General features: G+C 49.5%; 1 protein-coding gene and 1 long non-coding RNA gene across 4 annotated transcripts in view; one reads left to right on the forward strand and one right to left on the reverse strand.

Annotated features, from left to right (window-relative positions):
- Nucleotides 1–12,105, reverse strand: part of CLSTN2 (calsyntenin 2) — a 608,534-nt gene that overhangs the window by 54,444 nt on the left and 541,985 nt on the right. The window lies entirely within an intron of this gene.
- Nucleotides 1,034–7,441, forward strand: LOC122491929. Its single transcript, XR_006299487.1, has 2 exons — nt 1,034–2,449; nt 6,933–7,441. It is a non-coding gene; the product is annotated as an uncharacterized LOC122491929 (long non-coding RNA).

The raw sequence follows: 12,105 nt of genomic DNA on the forward strand, positions 1-12,105 counted from the left end.
TGGGGATGTGACAGTGAACAAAACAGGAAGATTTCTACCAGTCCCTTCCCACTTTCCAGCGTTTGCCCTAGTCTCTCCCCTCCCCCACCGTCCCGTCCCTCCGGTCCCGACTGACTTCCCTGCCTCTGCTCACACACCTTGGCTGTAGCTCTTCCTTTTGAGCAGTAGGATTCCCTTGCCCCCAAAGCAAAAGGCCTCTCTTAAGCTTGCCAAGCTTTCTCCCGCCTCAGTTGTTGCTTCCAGGACGTGCCATCGAATTCCTCGGGGGATATTTTCCTCATGAATTTACTGAACAGCTGACACCTGTCAGGGCCCCGGGGCGCGCACTGGAGCTGCGGAGGCAGGCCAGGAAGCACATGTCTTAAATTTGACAATTAGGAAAGGGACGATTTCTCCCCAGGTGTGCTTTCCCTGATCACAGTCAGCTGCACAAAGACCAAGCCGATCGCTCTCCCTGACACAGGAAGGGTGTGGAAAGCGAGATGCTTTGGCTTGGGGCCGAGGTGGGTGCTGCTCCCAGACTGTGAGCCTGTCGCGGTCGGTACAGCTTAAGAGGCGTGATGGCCACTCAACAGTGAGCGCTTGTAGACGGACCGACTGACTGAAGGAATGAATGATTACAGTAAAACCAGCCAAAGCCAGCGACACTGGAAATGGATCCTTTAGAAAAGGGGGACGTGGGGGCCCAGCTCAGAGAGCTGGAGCACCGTTCTGGGGGTAAAGCTATGTCTGTGTCAAATACTTAGAATTCTGACAAGCTCACCAGGATGGCAGTCCAAGAGACAGGGTTGAGAAGGTCCAGCAAACATGGAAAGTTCTGGATAGAAGACGAGGCAAAGGAAGGAGGGTGAAGGTCATCAGACACAGGGGAGTCCGGAGAAGACCCTGACGAGGGAAGGGCCCAGGCATGTCGCGAAGGCCTCCTCACGGCCTCTGGCTTCAAGGCCCATCCTGGGGGTAGCTGCATCTCTGTGGGTTCCCACCAAGAGGCAGTGGCTTTGAAGAGTCAGGTCAGAGGAAATTTCAGCTGGGCTGGGACCTGGGGCAATTTTCTCAAACTTTCTTAAACTTGGTGGTCGGTTTCTTCATCTGTAAAATGGGTAGAACACCTGTGTTGCAGGAAGGTTTGTTTATTCCGTGGATATTTATTGGTAGCAACTATATAGATCAGGTATTGTTCTAAGTGTTGAGTGTATAAAGTGAGCAAAAACAGACGCAGTTCCTTCCCTAAGGGAGTAGACAGAAAATACTCGCATAAATAAATGTAATGTTCTAACTGAAAGAAATACTATGCAGGGGAGGTACAAGGTGCCATATGAGCTCAAAGTTGGGAGATCGAAGCTAGTTGTGGCAGTGAAGAAGTGAGGGTGAAGGAAAAGGAGGCAGGTGAATGGGCCGGTGGGGGTAAGAAGGTTCCAGGAGGAGGGAAGGGCACGGACAGTGGCCCTGTGGTAGGAGCCCCGAGGGGACGGGAGAGCTTGTGACGTGGTGCTGAGGACTTGGCAGGGCTGGTGTCATGGGAGCGTCAGTCTCTGCCCTTCCTTCAGCCCCGCTGCCGCCAGCACCCCTTTGGGTCTATCCCAAACTCCCTGCCCCCAGATTACTCTTCCTGTGTCTGCAGACTGGTCTCCGCACGGCTCCAGACCCGCGGGGTGCCCACCTTCCACAGACTCAGCTTCACCGCTCAGCCTGAGCCTGGAGAGGGGCCTAGGACAGATCAACGCTGGGGCTCCAGAGCCAGGCCTCCAGGGTTCATGCTCTAATTTGACCCCTTCCTGGCTGTGTGATCCCAGGCCAGTCACATTCCCTCTTTGTGCCTCAGTTCCTTCATCTAGGCAATGGAAATAACAATAGTAACTACCTCCTGGGGTTTACCCAAGTCCCTCACAACATTCATGGCACATACGTAATTTTACATTTTTTAAGTAGCCACGTTAAAAAACTAAAAAGGAACAGGTGATACTAGCTTTAATAATACACTCTAATCCAGGGGCACCTGGGTGGTTCAGCCGGTTAAGCGTCTGACTCCTGATTTTGGCTCAGGACATGATGTCACAATCGTGGGATGTAGCCCCATGTCTGGGCTCAGGGCGGAGTCTGCCTGAGAATCTCTCTGCCTCTCTGCCCCTTGCCCACTCATTCTCCCTCTCTCTCTCTCTCTCTCTCTCTCTCTCTCAAAATAATAACCTTAAAACAATAATATACTCTAATTCAATATATCCATTCATCATGCAACGTGTAATCAATCTTAAAATATATCATATTTTACATTCTGGTTTTCTTACTAAGTCTTTGCAGGGCACTGTGTTCGTTACATTGTCAGCACACCTTGCTTCAAACTGGCCGGATTTCAACTGCTCAACAGTCACGCATGGCTAGTGGCTATCCTGCTGGTCTGGCCAGCCTTTGGCTCTGAGATCCATGGGGCAGGGCCTTGTCTGGACTCCAGGTATGTGGTAGGTTCTCGATAAATGTAGATTGCACACGTAAAAGCATGGATGCACGGGAGAACAGCAGTCATGCTCTGCAAAGCCCCCGTCTGCTCTCATTTGGCTTCTGTTACTGGGCACACAGCCTTTCAGCCATGATGGGGATCAAATCCTGGGTACCCAGTGCCAAATGACCTTTCCGAAGAGAAGGTGAGAGGTGCACTTACGGACCTAGAGGCCCAGAAGGCACCATTAGGAGGACCATGTGAAGAAAGAACGGTGGGGTGGTGAAGATTTGTGGGAACAGGCCCCATCCTGGGAGCCCTGGGCCTTCTGCCTGTAGGCAGAGGGAAAGGGGAATGGACGGAAGGCAACGGGGCTTCTCCCAGAAGGGCTCTCTCAATTTCCTAGGACCTTGGCAGGAGAGGCAAGAGTTGGCAGAAGGAAGACAAGGTGGGGGGACACTTTGGTACAAAAATGTTCCTTTCTGTGCTTAATTTCTCTTCTTATTCCTTATTAGATAAGCAGCAGTGCGCAGTCACACATCACCCTTTTCACACTCAGGGAGGGTGACATTTGTGGGCAGCTGCAGAAGGACAGGGTCCCCTGGTGCCTACAGGGCCCAGAGAGCAGTGGGGGCTCGCTTAAGGAGCCCCAGCTTGTTGGCGGTGGGGCTGGAGCCCAGAATTCCTGTTTCTCGTCCTCAGGCCTGTGCTTCTGAAAGTTATCTCCTGGCGAAGATGAGAGTAAATCATAAGCTCTTTGAAGAGGACCCCGGTATATTAAACAAATAGGTTACTGAGATGCAGTTAACTATTCACTAATGTATTTGCAGAAAATTAATTTTTCATTCCGCCACTCAGAATATTGAGCTCGGCTGTTCATAAATATACAGTCTGACTCCACCTTGCAAGTTTAAATAAAAAAAAAAAAAAAAAAAAAAGGACTCTCCCAGTGGATATCTTTAGAGAAACATAATTATAATTTAGTTGACAGATCTCATATCTCGGTGCTGGCGAATAAACCTCCCCTGAATAATTCAAATAATAAATTCTGCCCCTTTGGAAAACTGAGCCGATCCTGAATGGAATTGGTTAAGCACTTCCATCTCCAAAGACACAGCATGTGGCAGCCAGCAAGCACGTCTCGGATCTCCCTGGGCCCTCCTCCGGTACTGGCTCCAGCCACCAGCCGTGGGGCCTCTGTCCCTCCTCGCCTTCGGCCACGTGCCTACCTCGACTGTCTGTTAGCTCTCTGGTAACCGAGACGAGTGTGCATCCCACAAGGAGAGGCTGAACTTCCAGTGTTGACCCCCCCCCCCCCCCCCCCACCACACACACACACACATGGGCTTCTCATGCTGATCTTGTTCTGGTAGCATTTGGAGTGCCTGGGTGTGATTGAAGGCTAATGTTAGTGGGCCCAGGTCATCGTATGACATCACTGCTCCGGAAGAGATCTGTCCCAGCCACGTGTGGATCACCTGTCTCCCTCGCAGAGCAGTTTCTGTAGAAAGGCCTCTTTGCAGTTCACGGGAGCCTCCAGGGAAGGCACGTGAATAGGTTATCTCTGCTTGGAATTCCCGGCGAAGAAACCAGGTACATTCTTGGAACTATAAGTCAGTCCGTGAAGTCTGGGAGAACTTGTAGAACCTTTCGGGAACAGTCACAGGCTGAAATTCATTAGGACATCCAAGATCTTAAGGCCAGTCTGTCAAGGATATTTGCCAAGTGGAATTTTCACCCCTGGCTTTTGGTCTCATAATAAAGCTTTGGGAACAGTTTAAAATCCAGCAAGAGCCACCCTCCTCCTTCCCCCCTAAAATAAAGCAACCCAAACAAACACAAAAATCTGCCCAGCACCGACCTTCCCTTGCTTTGGAGAGACGGTGGGGTAGTCTGACCAGCTCCATGCCCAGACTCAGTGTGGACTTCTGAGAGCTGGTTAGGTGCCACGCATGTGTTGGTTCCAAGCTTCAGCCTGATGGCAGATGTCAGAAAATATATACGGCCCTCTACGTTAACTGAGGCAAGTATGTCTCATTCATCCTGGCTTCTGTCAGAGCCACAGCGTTCAGGGACCAGGTTTTGCCACATCTTTGAAGAAGACTGGGAAGGCCTACATCCACGACTCTGTGTTGGCCTTTGTATTAGTTTGCTCGGGCTGCTGCAATAAAGCACAACCCCCTTGGCTTCATACAGCAGGAACTTGTCGGTTTTACAGTTCTGCAGGCCAGAGGTCTGAGAGCAAGGTGTTGGCGGGTTGGCCTTTCTGTGGGTTCTGAGGGAAAATCTGTTCTGGGCCTATTTCCTGGCTTCTGGTGGCCACAGGCATTCTTGGCTTGTGGGTGCAGTCTTCCCTCCTGTCTTCACATGGTGTTCTCCCTGTGTGTTTGTGTCTTCACACGGCCATCTTCTTATAAGGACACCAGTCATATTGCAGTAAGGGCCCACCCTACCCCCATATGACCTCATCTTAAGTAATTTAATTTGCAACAGACCTATTTGCAAATAACGTCACATTCTATTATTGGACATTAGGACTTTAACATCTTTTTTGGAGGGATGCAATTCAGTCCGTAAAAGCCTTCTCTTGGTCCCCCCATGTTCTCACCGTGCGGGGGTAGGGGCATAGAAAGTGCTCAAAGGATGTGTGCAGTATTCCATCCTATCACTCACCACGTCAGAAACTGCAAAGGGGCAACCTAGAGTTACCACCATTCTCTGGTGTGAGGAAAGAACACTCTTTGAATCCTGTATGATAATAAGAGTAAGCTGTTATATGTGTTCAGGAAGTGCTATTTCATTCATTTCATTTCATTTCATTGAGCGAGAGATGTGGGGCTTGATCCCATGACTCTGGGATAATGACCTGAGCCGTAATCAAGAGTCGGATGCTTAACTGACTGAGCCACACAAGTGCCCCAGGAAGTGCTACTTTTAAAAGGAGAATCCCTGGTTAAGTAATACAATAATAAAAGCCTCCCATTAAAGGTTCTGTAGACCATATTCATTCATTCATTCATTCATTCATTCATTCACTTACTCATTCATTTATTCATTCAATCAGCATGCACAGAGTCTGTTGTGCACCAGACATCTGCTCCACGTGGAAGCAGAGGTCCCATGCAGGAAACTTGGAGACTTGTTTCTGCCGGGCTGGGCCTCTAAGGCTCCTTCTCTAGTGAGCTGGCAGAAGTGGGGAGATGCTCAGACTTGAGACCACTTCCAAAGCAGTTATTCGAACGCCTTAGTGTGAGTACTAAGAAATCTCTATCTATCTTTACCTTCGATTCCTGACCTAAAAACCATTGTAAATTGGGGCATTGGGAGACTCTTGTTCTAACATTTAGTCTCAGCAACAGTTCCTGACACGGTACTCTTAAGACCTTTGCAATTCTCTGCATGATAGGAGCATCTGACAGTAAGCCCCTAAATCCTTTGGAATTTCCTGGGCAATAGAAGCATCTTTTGTCCCAGTGAGTCGACTCTGGGTGGGCTCCTGGATGGGGGTCAGTCATCAGAAAGCCCAAGTCATGATTGGAAGCTTGGAACTTTCAGCCTCCCCTGTGCCCCCCTGCCATCCTCTGGACAAGGAAGAGGGGCTGGAAATAGTAACCCGCCATGCCTATCTGATGAAATCACCATAAAAGTCCCAACAGTATGGGCTTCAGGGAGCTTCTAGGTTGGTGAACACATCCAAATACAGGAGGGTGGTGCAGCCCAACTCCACAGGAACAGAAGAAGCCCCTACACTTGGGATCCGCCCAGACCTCACTGTTCTTTATCCGGTTGCTCATCTGTACCCTTTCTCATACGCTTTATTATTTAATAAGCTGATAAATGTAAGTTAGCGTTTGCCCGAGTTCTGGGAGCTGTGCTAGCAAATGCCTGAATCCAAAGACTGGGGTGTCTTTGGAACCTCCGATTTGTAGCCAAGTTGGACAGAAGTTGTGGGTAATCTGGGCACCTCCTACTTGCTTACTGGCATCTGAAGTAGGGGTGATCTCGTGGTACCAAGCTTTTAAGCCGCAGGGTCTGCGTGACCTCCAGTTCAGTACCAGCGTAGAACTGGACCGTGGGACACCCAGCTGGTGTCTCAAAGCATCGCTTGATGTGGGAAAAATCCCGCACATCTGGTGTCAGAAGAATTGCGAGCGTGGCGTAGGGAGAGAGTAAAGGAGACGCACACAGGGGGTTTTCTTTGCACACACTGAGGTTCTAAGGCAGTGTTTGGATTTATCTGGTAAGGCAGGTGCGTTGTGTAGAAGGAGGGAAGGCCGAGGACCGCATGTTCTCCAGACCCTCATAGCTGCCCTGCCTCTCCTGTGGCTCTTCCCGGGGCCTGGATGAAGGAGACCTACCATGATGCCATGCACACCATGGGTCCTCAGTCCCTGTGTGAGCGGAAGCTCTCCCTACCGACCTGCTAATAGAGCTGAGTCTCAGACAGTTCTTTTCTCCTCTCTCCCAAACTCTTGGATAAACATTTTGTTTTCTTTAGTAGGAACCTTCCTTGATGAGTTGCATTTCCCACGAAATCTTGGGAAACAGCCACCCTGAAGTCGCTCTCACCATGTGGGCAGAATAATCACCCCAAGGATGTCTACATCCCAACCCCTGCAACCTGCGTGACATGTGTTACCTCACGTGGCGGAGGGACTTCCCAGAAGTGATGAAGTAAAGGATTTTGAGATGGGGAGTTTTCCTGGAGTATCCAGATGGGCTCAGTGTAATCACAAGTGTGTTTACAAGTGAGGGAGGGAGGCAGGTGGGTCAGAGAAGTCTGGAGGTGGTAGAGGCAGAGGCTGGGGGGGTGTGAGTACTGACTTTAAGGATGGAGCCCAGGACAGTGGGAGGCCTCTGTAGCGGGAAAGGACAAGGAAACTGATTCTCCCCAGAGCCTTCCGAAGGAACACTGCCCTCCTACACCTTGGTTTTAGTCCCGTGAGACCCATTTCAGACTTCTGATCTCCAAACTGTAAGATAATAAATTTGTGTTGTTTGAATCTACTAAGTGTGCAGTAACTTGTGCGGTGACAATAGAAAACAGATGCACGCATCTGAGTCCACGCTCCTTGCTTCTCCAAACACAAGATGTCTTCACCATCATCTTTTGGTTCTACGTGCCATACTTACACATGCCTCTGTTTCGTGCCCTCTCCAGCTTCTCCGAGGCCGCCCGCCCCCCAAATCAGGCACAGAGCACGCTGACCTCTCAATCTCCTCAGTATTTTTTTTAAGTTGATTTATTTATTTTGAGAGAGAGAATGAGAATGAGTGGGAGAGGGGAAGGGAGAGAGGGAGAGAGAGAGAGAATCCCAAGGAGGCTCTGCACTGTCAGTGCAGAGCCCTACGCAGGACTCAATCCCATGAACCATGAGATCACGACCTGAGCTGAGATCGAGAGTCAGACATTTAACCAACTGAGCCACCCAGGTGGCCCTGAGTCCCCTCCGTATTTTGAAGGGTGTTTCTCATTATCATATCCCATGCCCACTTGTAGATGAACAAATAAGCAAAAGTCACACCTACTTAGATACTGAGAAGGGCTGGTCTGGCCATGCAGAGCAAAACTGGCTACCTAATGCATCTCCCCAAAGCTAGAGTTCCCCAGGAACTAACTGCTGCTTCATAAGGCTCCTTTTCTGAAATGATGCAGACCTCTGCATGGAACCGCGTGCTGCGGCATGGGGAGCTCGGCAGCTGGCCTCTGTCCACCCGTTATGCAAACATAGGCCTCTGCACCTGCTGCTGCTCAGCCTGTCCAAGGTGTTTCATTTGCGACAAGTCTTTCCAATTAGTCATGTGCGGTTTCCTTGGGCCCCAGGCAATTCCTAAGCCTGAAAGATGTGCTCTTTGAATTCTTTTTTTTTAAAAATTTTTAATGTTTATTTATTTTTGAGAGAGAGACAGAGCGTGAACAGGAGAGGCACACACACACACACACACACACACACACACACACAGAATCCGAAGCAGGCTCCAGGCTCAGAGCTGCCAGCACAGAGCCTGTCACAGGGCTTGAACCCACAAAGTGTGAGATTGTGACCTGAGCCAAAATTGGCCGCTTAACCAGCGGAGCCACGCAGGCGCCCCTGTGCTCTTTGAATTCTTTGAAATGCCTCCCTAGGGAAAGGCCCACTTAGGAGAAGGCTCCCATCTTAGCATCTTGCGATCATTACCACCTCTGTGTGTACAGCACTTTCTCCTCTGCTTTGGCTGCTCCCTGGGCTGAGAACTTTCCATGCACCGTCTTATGTATTCTTATGTATTTGCTGGGGCAACTCTTGGAAGTAACACTATTCTTCACCTTGCAGAGGCTCAGAGAGGTTAAGTAACTTGCCCAAGGTCACACAGCGAGTTTGTGTCTAGAGCCTCACTGCAAAGCCTCGCTGATCGCTGTGAGCCATCAGTCAGCAGCAGCGTGTCCTAGCAGCACAGCCATCACCCGGGAGCCGGTCAGAAACTAGTTGCAGATGTCACTCTGACCTTCTGAATTGGCATTTGCAGTCTAATGAGATCTCTAGGTGTTCAGTGTGCATTAAGGTTTGAGAAGCTCTAAACCATTATGTGGTATGACCACCCAAGAAAGAAAAAAATAAGCACGTATTGGATGAGAGCTTGAATAGCGTGTCTGGGAAGGATTCCTGCAGGTCAAGTGAAAATAGGCTGGAAGGCCTTGGGAGAGGCAGATGTGGCCTCTGGAAGCATTTCATTTAATCCCTAAGCATCTAGCTGCTCCCTCCTCTCTGCCCCTAGCTCTCAGACCAGACAGAGGGGGCTGCTCCCACTGGTTTGCTGAAGGACTGACACAGGTGTTTGTCCTTGTGTGGTGGCCATGGGAGCCGATGGCCTGCAAAGGGCATTAGAGCTATCGGGACCACTCTTGCAAACATCTCAGCCTTAGGAGGAAGGAGTGGGAATTCAGGCAAGCTAGCTAGTGTGAAGGTGGGAGGCAGGTGGGGAGGGAGGGAGAGAGAGAGAGAGAGAGAGAACAAAAGCAAAGTGGGGGAGGGGATGGGTTGACTTGGGGAGGAGGCGCCTTGTGCACCAGAGGAGGTAAGTGAAGGGCAAGTGCTCTCTACAACCAGGCTCCCTCCAAAGAGGGTCAGGGAGCCCTCCCCGTCCCCCCCCCAACACTCACTTAGAAGTGAGAGGAGTGAGATTGGTACTTAATCACTATCCTTACTGCCTTGGAACTCATCCATTTAGATCTTATTTATTTATTTGTTTGTTTATTTTATTCCTCCTTCATTCCTCATCGGATTTAGAATTTGTATTGATAATAGATACTTAATAACCATCATTAATGGTAACAGCACTGATCACTTTCCATTAACGAAATAATACTTATTATTTTCAAAGTACTCCACAGAGTCCCTGGGAGGACAAATGGGTGAGTATTGTACGCATTCTACAGAGATAAAAGTAAGGCCTGCGGAAGTGTGACTTCATCGGAGGCAGCTTCTGGAGTAGGGGACCGGGCCGCAGCCCAGTTCTCCTGAATTCTAGACGCCATCGCTTCCTTGGCATTCCCTCCAACTAACCAAATAAACGTGAAAACCAAGCCAGCAGTAATGACACAAGGAGATAGGGAAACCGAATGACTCCATAAAAATCTGCTCTTTCGCTCCTTTTCCTGCTTGTGTTCTTGCTGGGACCCACATCCCCACTTTACACACGTCTCAGAAATAGTGTATGTCTTCATTGTAAGGGACAAGCAGTTCATGATTTCTTTGGAGTCTTCCAGCAAAACAGGTAACATCTAAGGAAGGGCCAGGCGAGGATGAGCAGAGGAAGCCATCCATGCGCATTTCAGATCACCAGACCTAGACACCTCGATGCCAAGACCCCTGGCTCTAAGCAATAAGTGACTTATGGAGGACACCCGGAGGCTTGTCCTTGTTCTGACTGGTTCCTGGATGCCTGAGAGGATGCATACACCAGACCACAATTGTCAGTGAAAACCCCACACCCTGAGCAAAGAAGAGACTCTCTTTTCCTTTCGGAGTCTTTCAGACGCTCTGTCTGCACCTGCACTCTCTCTATACCTTCAAAAACTCTGTTCTCACTTCCTGCTGGCTCATGTTTGACTTCTATCCTGCACAAAGCCAAGGACCCTCTTGGCTAGTCCTGTGGGTCCTCCCCCCACCCCCCGGGCCCTTGGACCTGGCCTGCCTGCATCAACAGCACTGATCAAATGTGGGCAAAGAGGAGAAGATGCCACCCTCGGATTCAGGAACATTTACCCCAGTGTCATACTTTAAGAGCATTGTGTTAAGCACAATCCATGTTTTATAGCTTTTTTTAAAAACATATATTTTTGAGAGACAGAATGAGACAGAGCACGAGTGGGAGAGGGGCAGAGAGAGAGGGGGGACACAGAATCCGAAGCAGGCTCCAGGCTCTGAGCTGTCAGCACAGAGCCCGACGCGGGGTTCGAACTCATGGATTGCGAGATCATGACCTGAGCTGAAGTCAGCAGCCCAACTGACTGAGCCACCCAGGCGTCCCAGCACAATCCACGTTTCAGATTCACGACTGAGAATCCTGCTTGAATGGTTTACTCTGGTTCCATGGTGGGACTGCCTACATCTGTTCGAAAGTTTTTCTCTCCTTCACACATTCTGAGTGTTTTCCTCATTTTCAAGTCTGTCTTTCTTCTGTGGACACATATATATGTGTATATGTTGCTTGGTTGTTTTTCTCAATTCCCAGATATTTTCTGGGTCTTTAAACAATTACCAGCGAGGCTGGTTTGGAGACCAGCCTCTAATCTTCAATTAGGAGAAATGCCTTTCGAATGAGTGGGTGAATGAGGGGATGGTTATGTCTGGAATCTCTGGGGATCAGAAGCTGACACTGAATTCCTGAACCCCTCCCTGGGGGCCCCTAAACCGGAGGCTCTCTGACTCCCCATGAAGTGCCCTGATTTTCACACCTTGCTCTCCCATCAATAGGAACCTTTGTTTTTACAGGGGTCTTAGATGTCTGCACCCCATGCAGAGTGAGGGGGGAACTTCAGGAGCCTAGGCATGCCATCAGAGACGGTCGGTGACAAATATTCAGAGATGGTGGTGGGATTAGAGTGCCCGTGACACCAGGGACAACTCCACCAGTGAGCAGAGCTACCCTGCACAAAGATCAGCCTCTCTTCCTCTAAATGGTGTCCCTGCATCCTGGGTCATAGGAGTGGCTCAGCACTCAGGTGGCTCTTTGTTTCTCGGGTTGCAGTTCTCAGGCCCACAGCCCAGAAAAAGAAAGAAAAGAACGCCCAAGCCGAAGGTGTCCTCCCATGTGGTTGGCTAGCCATTTAATTACAAGGTCCAATCAAACTAATTACACTTTAAGGACCTCAAAGACATTAGGTAATTAAAGGCCACCTTGCTGCCAGGTTCCAGAAACGCAGATTGTTTCTGTCGCAGTCAGTAGATGGGCCATGTGAGTCATGCAGTGAAGAGGTAAAGCTTGAGACCAAGAGTGAGAGGGATCTGGAGACAGCAGATTCTCTAAGGGCTCAATATGGGTTGACGTTTTCAGAGTCAGAAAGCTATTTGAATTTTTTCTTCTGGCAAAATCCATCATGATAGAAAATCTGGTTTCCTCATCAGATTATATGACTGAGCCATAGCTGCTAAGAGCTGAGTTATGTGAAGATGAAATAAGGTAGACCA

This window comes from Prionailurus bengalensis, chromosome C2 (genome assembly GCF_016509475.1).
Source record: "Prionailurus bengalensis isolate Pbe53 chromosome C2, Fcat_Pben_1.1_paternal_pri, whole genome shotgun sequence".
NCBI lineage: Eukaryota > Metazoa > Chordata > Mammalia > Carnivora > Felidae > Prionailurus > Prionailurus bengalensis.